An 8,743-nucleotide genomic window follows, 5' to 3' on the forward strand; every position below is an offset into this window, starting at 1 on the left:
CTAATGATTCTGGGGCAGACCTACCTCCTGATTCCTAAACGCTCTATGAGGTAGTACTGCACACTAACGAGCTGCCATTGGACCACAAACGTAGCTTCTGTGACTCTGCTAAACGTCACCACCTGATCAGCAAAATTTATTTCCAGATCTCTGAAGCTTAGCCATTTCTTTCCACAAATCAGACGAAGACGTTAAATATATCTGTGCTGATAAAGCCTCCCTCCCTGCTCCTTTTATAAATACGTTATAACTTGCCGATTTGATTCTTTGTTCATCAAAATTCCCAGTTCTTATGTTGTGGGGCATTCCCTGCTCCTAATGAAACAGAATTTCATTTTGATTTGTGTTTCACAGACAGTTGTGCTGAAGTGATGATATGGAAAAATGTTTGAGGAAAGGAGAGCTCCACACTTTAGGGCTTCAGCAGGGCTGAACTCCAAGACTACAGTCATATCAACACTTGAAAATTTTCATGTTTAACACCAACCGATTAACGTAAACGAGGAATATGAGCCAATGCCTGAGAACAGTTGCATTCATATATTCTGTCAAGTCATTCTACCAGCAGAAAATGAGCTTTTACCACAGTTCAGACACAGCACTAGTCTCATTGGAGAAATAAACAGCACTGCGTGCTTGTAAAGCCAGGAGATACACAGAAGTAGTTCCTTACATGTGAATGCAAGCATGTCAACAGAGAGGCCTTAAAGAAATACTGAAATGATGGTTTTAAATGCCACTAAGAATTCATGACTGAAACCAGTGGTCATTCTTTCTAATGACAAGAGCACAGCACATGGGAATGCCTCGATCTGAAAGCCACTGAAGTTACAGATAACTTTTTCCTTGACTTTATTGGGCCTTAGATCAGAGCTTTAAAGAAAAGAGATAGTGGCTCTTGCACTTACTGAGAAAATCTACAGAACCAATGGAAAAAAAGTCATTTTTTTAAATAAATTTTTTCCATATAAGGAGTTTGGAATCTTCCTGTGAAGGGAAATTCCAAAACCAGGACCAAAATAAATACTGAAGTGGGATGCCAAGTAGCAGCAGCACAGGACTGATGTGAAATAGCCAACAAGCAAGTCCTTAAGCTGTGATTTGAAGAAAGACAGTAATAAACCTGTGAGGCACATACTATGTAATTTGTTTTTGTTCATATGCAATAGGTATTTTTATTCCAGTGCTTTATTTTTTTCAAGCATAAAGCACTTTGCATGCAAATTATCTTCAGGAAATTCAACAGTTGGCCAATATCCTGTAATTACCAGACCTTGTTAAGAGATAAAGGAAGTGGAGCAAGATGCCAATAAAAGTTGATCACCAGCACACAGCATGTCAACGGTAATGTTGAAAACAGAAGCCACATTCCAGCAACTCACAGGTATATCATCTAACCAACAGATAAGGCTACTTTCTCTCACAAGGATCATATTGAGATCTTATCAACATTGGAATATTTCTAGTGCAAGGACAGTTCCTGCCAAGAAGCCTCACATTTAACACTTGGTACTACCATTTAAAAAAATATGTAATGGATGTCTGTAGATGGTGTTGACAAGTGCTGACTGTTTAACAGCAACCAAACTTATGAACACTGACCCATCCCTGGGAATGCCATAACCCTGCAGGGAGAAGCTACGTGAATTTGATGTGTGACATGACACTCACAAGTCCTCAAGAGAAAAATGGGTGGGACAGAACATTCCAGGAGGAGATAACCAAGTTGTTTTACATTACAGAATTTGTATCTGTTATTGTCAACTAACGCAAAAATTAAAACAAAAAAATAATCAGGCAATGCTGAAGCACACTGTTTCAGCTATGCTCCCTTTATACAGGGTAAGATAGGAGGCCAAATTCAGTGCCCATCAGATCACTCTGTTAATCAGTCTTTTTTATTTTTATCTGCTTAACATCTCCCTAATTTATCTTCTAAGTGAAATACTAGACCATGCATTCTCCCTAAAAATCTAACATACATAAACAGAATCTAGTGTCATGTACTATCCTGAATGCAAGAGAAGTTATTTAAACGCAAAACACACAATAATCTGCTCGCTCTTAACCTACTATACTATAGATTAACAATACAATCATGTGCGTTGATCATATATTTAAACCACACATATTCAAACCACACATATTCATAACTGAATTAGCTTTACAATTACCCGATTCACCCTCCAAACTGCATTTATATCAGGTTAAGCTGCTTTCTGAAAATAAAAGAACTAATAACAGAACTGTATATGTGCCTACTTAAGAAAACAAGACTTTTCATAGAATACATTCTCCAGCTAGCACTATGACCACTGGAACCATTTCACAATTAAAAGCTACAAAATGCTTTGCCTATCTACAGTGGTAGAAGTGATACTATCTAGGTCCAAACTATTTGAGACATTGGTCTGATACAGGAAGTTTTCTGCTCTTTTTTCCTACTTGCAAAAAAATAACAACCTTCTAAAACTGAAGCCTGTTATGATAATACAACACTACAGGGAACACAGTAAAAATTGCTTATGCATGGTTGACTTTGGAGTTTCCTAGTTTTTTAAGTGCTTATCCATCAAACCTTAACTTTCTCTAACGGACAACTCAAAGGCCATAGAAGTCTCTACACTGACTGCACTTAACTGTAGATGATAAACCCGAGTTTTAAAGTAAAAAAATCTGAACAAAGCATCACTACTAAGTGTCCAACCAGCACTTCTTCACCTCCATTTTCAGTACAACTGGCACTGTGAATGGTCCGAATATCACACATCTGATGTCACATCACAGAGAAGTGAGACTACTATGTGGAAAACGAACTTTTCTGCTGTCACTGTCTGTACGGAATCACGCACTCGGGCCAATCTAAGTCTTCAATATTATTCTGTTCCTTTTGGGTTTGCTTTCAGGCTTCGTTTAATGCACGTTTGCCTAGCACAACAGTTACTCAGTTTGTTCTACAGCAAAAGCAAAGGGTTTATACTGCGATCATAAAACTTATCACTGCCTATCAGCAACCTAATTAATTTTCTGCAAATAATTCTGCTGGAGCTCTGAATGAACCTGTTGTATAAAGCGTGAAAAGACACACATTCTTTGCACATGGTGCAAGAAATCTTGCACCATGCAACACCTCCAAGTCCTTCTAAGAGTTAGAGTCAGGAATCAGAAGTTGCTCCTTCAATTCCGGCGGAACTGTTTCAGATTAGAGTCACCATCAGCAAAACCTGGGATTAGCCCTGCTCCTAAATAAAACCTGACAAACTATGTTCAGGGCACAACTGTGACAAATAATCCATGTTTCCTACCTACACTCATTTTGAAGGCCTCTCTCTATACAATAACCCAAACCAGCTGACCTCTTATTTCTAACTTCAGTAAAAATTCCCATTTTACGGCACTTTCCTCCTTGAAAGGCAGTCCCTCCTAGTCTATTTAACTCCATTGTCCCACTAGATTCCATGGGAGAGAGGTGATGGAAAAGAAAGCACCAAGAATTACAGCTGTATCGGGTTTCATTTTAAATCCCTGATGATACCGAATGGGTGGAAATCACATCAACCAGTAGATTACTACATCTTGAATGTAACTCTTAGTTTTGCTGATCCCTTGATTAAAAACATATAAAAGAATGAAAAAATACAGAAAAAGGTGATGACACTGGCAAGAGATGCGGAAGAACTCCCATACAAGAAGTGACTAAAAAGCTAAGAATTCTTTACCTTGAAATAAGGGATAGCTGAGGTAGACAACAGAAGAACACGGTCCTGAAATAGCGCAAAGATAGCAAGTAGAGAACAAGCATAATTCATTTTACAAGGACTGAAGAGCATCAGGCGATAGATTTAAAAGCAGCAAGAGGAAATAGTTTTTCCACACAACAGGTTAATAATACCTGTGGAACTCACTGCTGCCAGGTTTTCTGAACTGTTCATGCTTCTAGCACGAAAAAAATGTCTGGATGAATCAACGGCAAGTGTCAAGGGCTATTAGACGCAGCAGTGTGTACACACTGACGGTTGGAAAAACGTAAAGCTATAGGTGGAGAAGAGGTGGCATTCTGAGATTCCCCTCTGCTACAGCGTACACCCCTGTAGCCTGACAACGGAACACGAACAGCTCGAGTGTTGCTAGAATTTAAGCGCAGGCGAGAGCGTAACAAAGCCAGGAGGAGGAGAGCGTGAAGAGAAATACCGAACGACCAACACAGTTCATGCTTTGCACTCTGTGCTTAGACAGACCAAAAGATCTGGCCCGAAACAAGAACAATTGCGACACGCATTCTTCGCGAGGAGAGTTATTCGCGTCTTTTACTCTCTCATACAAACTGCTGGATCCAGCTCAGACTACGTGCGGGTACTGCTTCTGGTGGGACACCGCGGCAAAACGGAGCGGCTCCTCCTCACACACCCTCTGGATGCAGCCCCGCGAAACCGAGCCTGCAAGGAAAGCGGCTTTGAAATGGCTACTTACACAGCCAAACCCAGGCGAAAACACGAGGCGCAGGAATCCCGCGGAGCGGACCAGAAAGCTCTCTCACAGCCCGGCGAGAGCGAAAGCTCCCCGGGCCGCGGCTTCAATCCCGGACCCAGACTAAGAGCAGCCCTCAGCGCGGCCTCGCAGCTCCGGCCACCCCCGAGCCGCGGCCGCCCCGCGGCACTGCCCGCGCACCCCAGCCGCACCGGCACCGCCGTCCGGACGCCCGCTCCCCCCCACACACACACCCCACCCCCGGCAAAGCGCCGAGAGCCCGCCCGACCCGCTCGCCGCCCACCTGGCGCGGGGGTCCCCTCCTCAGGGCGCTGCCGCCGCGGGGGCGGCCGGGCCTTGCCTCCTCCTCCTCCTCACCGCTCCGCGCCGGCGTCCCTCGCGGCGCACGTCCCGTCCGGTCGCCCCGCGACGAGGCGCTCTCCGCTCGGCGGGGGCGAGAGGGCTGACACCCGCGGGCGGACCTCCGGCGCATGGGAGGCGGCGGCCCCTCCGCCGGGAACGCCGGAGACGCGGCCCGCGAGGGCGCCCCGCAGAGACCCGAGGCAGGTTCCCGGCGGCTCACGGGGCTGAGGGACAGCCTCTCCCCCCCTCGCTCCCCGCCTGCCTCCCGCGCAACGGGAACGGCGGCGCGCTGCCCGCCGCCTGCTGCCACCTGGCGGCCGCGCCGCCCCGCCGAGACGCGCCCGGGCGAGGCGCGCAGCCGCCCCGACCCGCCCGTCCTCCCCTCCCTCTCCCTCAGGCGGGCCGGCGCTAACGACGTTCGGCCCCGCTGCCCCGGGGAAGCCGCCGAACGAGGCGGAGACCCGCCTGAAAGGAGGCCGGGGGAGGCAAAGGGGAACCGCACCTTCCAGCAGCGCCGGTGCGCGGACGTGCGGGGGGGAAGGCGGCGTATGGCGGGGGCTACGACGGCGCCTGAGGGACCCGACGCCTCACTCCGGGGCGCGGGCGGGAGCGCGGGGTGGGGAGCGCAGGTGCTACCGCGCCGAACGGCGCGGTAGCACCTGCGCTCCCCACCCCGCGCTCCCGCCCGCGCCCCGGTAACACCGGCATTTTGGAGGCCGGGGCAGGTGCTGAGCGACGGGGGCTGCCACAGGCCCGGGGGCTGCCACAGGCCCCGGGGCTGCCAGCGGGCGGGAGGGGAGCGTCTGCGCTGGCAGAGCCGCTCTGCATGTTTATGTCGTACAGTATATTACAGCCTATGTTTTCTTCCCTCCCTACGGCCTCAGGCTGTTGGCGACGAGGGCACTAAGGCGCCCCGTGCTGCTGCCCTCCGATGCCGTGAGAAAACAGGAGAGGCGAGTGCCATCTTCCTACCCACTGGCTGGGTGAAAGACCATCTGCTTCTAGCAAAATTGCTCACAGCTAGAAGATCATGCGTGATCCTTGGCCAGCGTTTGCCCAAAAGTCTTGAAACCAAGCCAGCAACAGCGATACGCTGGCACTGTGAAAAGCAAACCATGGACGAGCATAGACGAGGAGGATCTTTTCTTGATAACTTTTGAGTCGGCATCTGAGGAAAAAATTGGGTTTGTCTCTCTGTTCCTGCTTTACATTAAGCGTACAGGACCTAAGATCCCTAAGGGCATTTTTATGGAACAGTGCAATAAAGTGTCCAGCATGAGCTCTAAACCTTAGAACCAGATAGTCACTGGCAACAGTTCATTGCAACATTTAGTTTTATGCTTTAGAAAAACCCCCAGACTATTATTCTTGTGCTGGAACTGACCCAACCAGGTGAACCCATTTGCTTTAAAGCACAGCAAAACAGGTTGTTTTTTCTTGGCAACATTTTGGGCTCGCTTACACTTGAACCCAGCCGAACCAGTAAAAGATGATGTGTTGACTGTGCTATTGATTGCACCAAAAAAACCTGCTCCATTCCCAAGCTCATGTATAGCAAGAGACTCTAAGCAAAAGATCTACTGCAGAAAACTTACTTTTTCCTGTACATTCACCAGGCAATTGCCACAGCATAGCACTCCCAAGCAGTTTCAGATGTCTTGTGGGCTCCACGGCAGATCTTGGTTCTAAAAAGACAGCTGTATACAGCTGTATGTTAAAGATTTCTCACAGGCAAAGAAAGGCTGCATTATAACGCTAAGAGAAGGGTAGCTATGCTACCTCCAATAGATCGAGGTCTCACTTGTAGTAAGTAAATGGGTTTGGAAACCACAGACATAATCTAGAGATAATTCCTCCAGTCCGTCCCGAGTTATGCTGTGGTTTAGTATCAGGTAAACCCGTCTCTGTGCTTCAGAAGCTAGACTGAATCCTGTTTGGCAGTGGTAGACAATCTAGCAGGAAGCAAATGCTGCTCTACTCTGGCCACGATCTAATGAAATACATAAATAAGTAACTAATTGCTAAGCCAGGTAGAATGTGGGCAAGAATAGCTCCAGCAGATTACAGTATTTTACTTCTAATCTCTACGACAAAGTAAATGTTCTACTTCATCTACTCTGCCAAATATATAACTACCGTTTGCTTCTGGGAGAGACACAACTGCAGCCAGATAGACCAGACACAAGAGTTTCTTTTCAAGAGCAAAGACCTAAGGACTTAGGTATTAATAAAGTAATTAACGTACTTAGCCAACATGGTGGGATTGGTCTGCCTGAGACAGTTCCTAACTCCTGATACTAGGGGAAAGATTACTTAACCTGTGCCAGTCTGAAAATTAGCTACTGAACTCTGTCAGCCCTCAGGGGGATGAAGACTTGCTTCTACATTAAGGGAAGCTGAACAGCGTTCGCCTCCACCCTGGAGGTCCCAAAGGCCGGTTTGGCTGGGCCCTAATAGCATCAGAAGAGTCAGAGCCATGGTACATTAAAGCAGAGACCACAAGGAGGCCTTTTGGAAAGCCAAGGAACATACACTTGTCTCTGTCTTCCCCTCCTGTCTCTTCTGCTGCCTTTACTCTAATTTCCCTAATATCCCTCTTGTTTTCTGTTTGACTTTTGGAATGATTGCTCCCTCCCAAGGGCTAATGCAGAGTCCTATCTCTCATTCCTCCATCTCCTCTTTCCCTTGCCGATGAACTGTTCAGAACAGCATGCGTCGTATTTTCCCAGCGGTGCAAGAGGAAGTTGTTGTCATGCTGCTGAGGGGGAGAGGAGCAGTCCTTCCCACACCTTATCTGTGCATCAGAGCGGCTGACACTCAATTTCTTCTGAACAATTGCAGAGCTACGAGTCTCCTCTTCTCATTATATTGCAATGTTATCTGAAGTCTTTCATGGTCTCACATAACAAATGTGGCTATCTAAGGAAAAAAACAATATAGTCAGGCTATTGGCTGCTCTTTTCTAAGAGGTGGTCATGAAGGGGATTGTGAAATGGCATCATTCTTTTAAATAGAGAGCAAAACATAAATGCTTGACAGAAAACAGCATTTATAAGGATTTTAAATGTAATTTTTCCTGCAGTAAACCACAAAGGAAGTGCTTGCTTGAAGTTTTAATTTGCTAGCAGAAGATGCACTAGAAAATAATGCATTTGAGGGAGGTGTCAGCTCACCAAGGAAAGATAGATCTGGGTGAGGACAGGAATCAACCTACTTGATCATCTGTTAAGCACACGGTGATCCAGCCACATCTTGTCTCCTTGTGTGAGGGCAGGGATAGCCACCAGCGCAACTCACCCAGCAAGTTGCAAAGTTTCAAGTTTGAGATGCAAGGGGTATCGGGGTATTTTTACTTCCAAAGCTGAAAGACTTCCCTGCCCATGAGCCAGTTCTTTGGCCAGCTGTCCCAGTGAAAGAATAGGAATTCTATTTCAGTCAGTTTCATTAAAATCCTTTGGGTTACAGCAGACTGGGAACAAGACATTAATGCTACTTTGAAAATTCAGACTAGATTACAGCATAAAATGGTAAGACTGCCAAACAGATAACAGGGTAGAACAGGGGTCTGCCCTGCAGGACTGAACTGCTGCTCGCTAGTCACAAAGAAACATCTCGCACTAATAGTGGGAATGAAAGTGTGTGAAAATCCCCATTGGGATAAGGAAGGAGAGAATCTGAGAAGGAAGATCAGATTGTGGTAGAGTAGGAAGCTAGAGTTTCCCTCCCTTGAATTGTTTCAGCCACTTATTATTTGTTTCAATACTTCTCTGTGAGCCACTAATTGTCGCAGTGGGATCTTTCTGCTTCATTTCCTTCTCTTTGTGAGCGCAGGCGTCAACATTGCAAAGAGTTAGAAATCTGCTGCCTAGTATACAGAAGACAATGTCAAATTTGCAACACGTCCAGCACAGGT

At 46.6% G+C, this 8,743-nt stretch overlaps 1 protein-coding gene across 2 annotated transcripts in view; it reads right to left on the reverse strand.

Annotated features, from left to right (window-relative positions):
- Positions 1-5,093, reverse strand: part of THSD4 (thrombospondin type 1 domain containing 4) — a 334,612-nt gene extending 329,519 nt beyond the window's left edge. The window contains exon 1 of one of the 2 annotated variants that reach the window (XM_075045410.1): positions 4,772-5,093. The gene's annotated coding sequence lies outside the window, so the exon portion shown is untranslated. Of the gene's footprint in view, positions 1-4,470; positions 4,714-4,771 lie in introns of those variants that run through there. The other variant, XM_075045411.1, reaches the window with a different exon arrangement.
- Between the last annotated feature and the right edge of the window lie 3,650 nt (positions 5,094-8,743).

The sequence above is a fragment of the Buteo buteo genome, chromosome 13, assembly GCF_964188355.1.
Source record: "Buteo buteo chromosome 13, bButBut1.hap1.1, whole genome shotgun sequence".
NCBI lineage: Eukaryota > Metazoa > Chordata > Aves > Accipitriformes > Accipitridae > Buteo > Buteo buteo.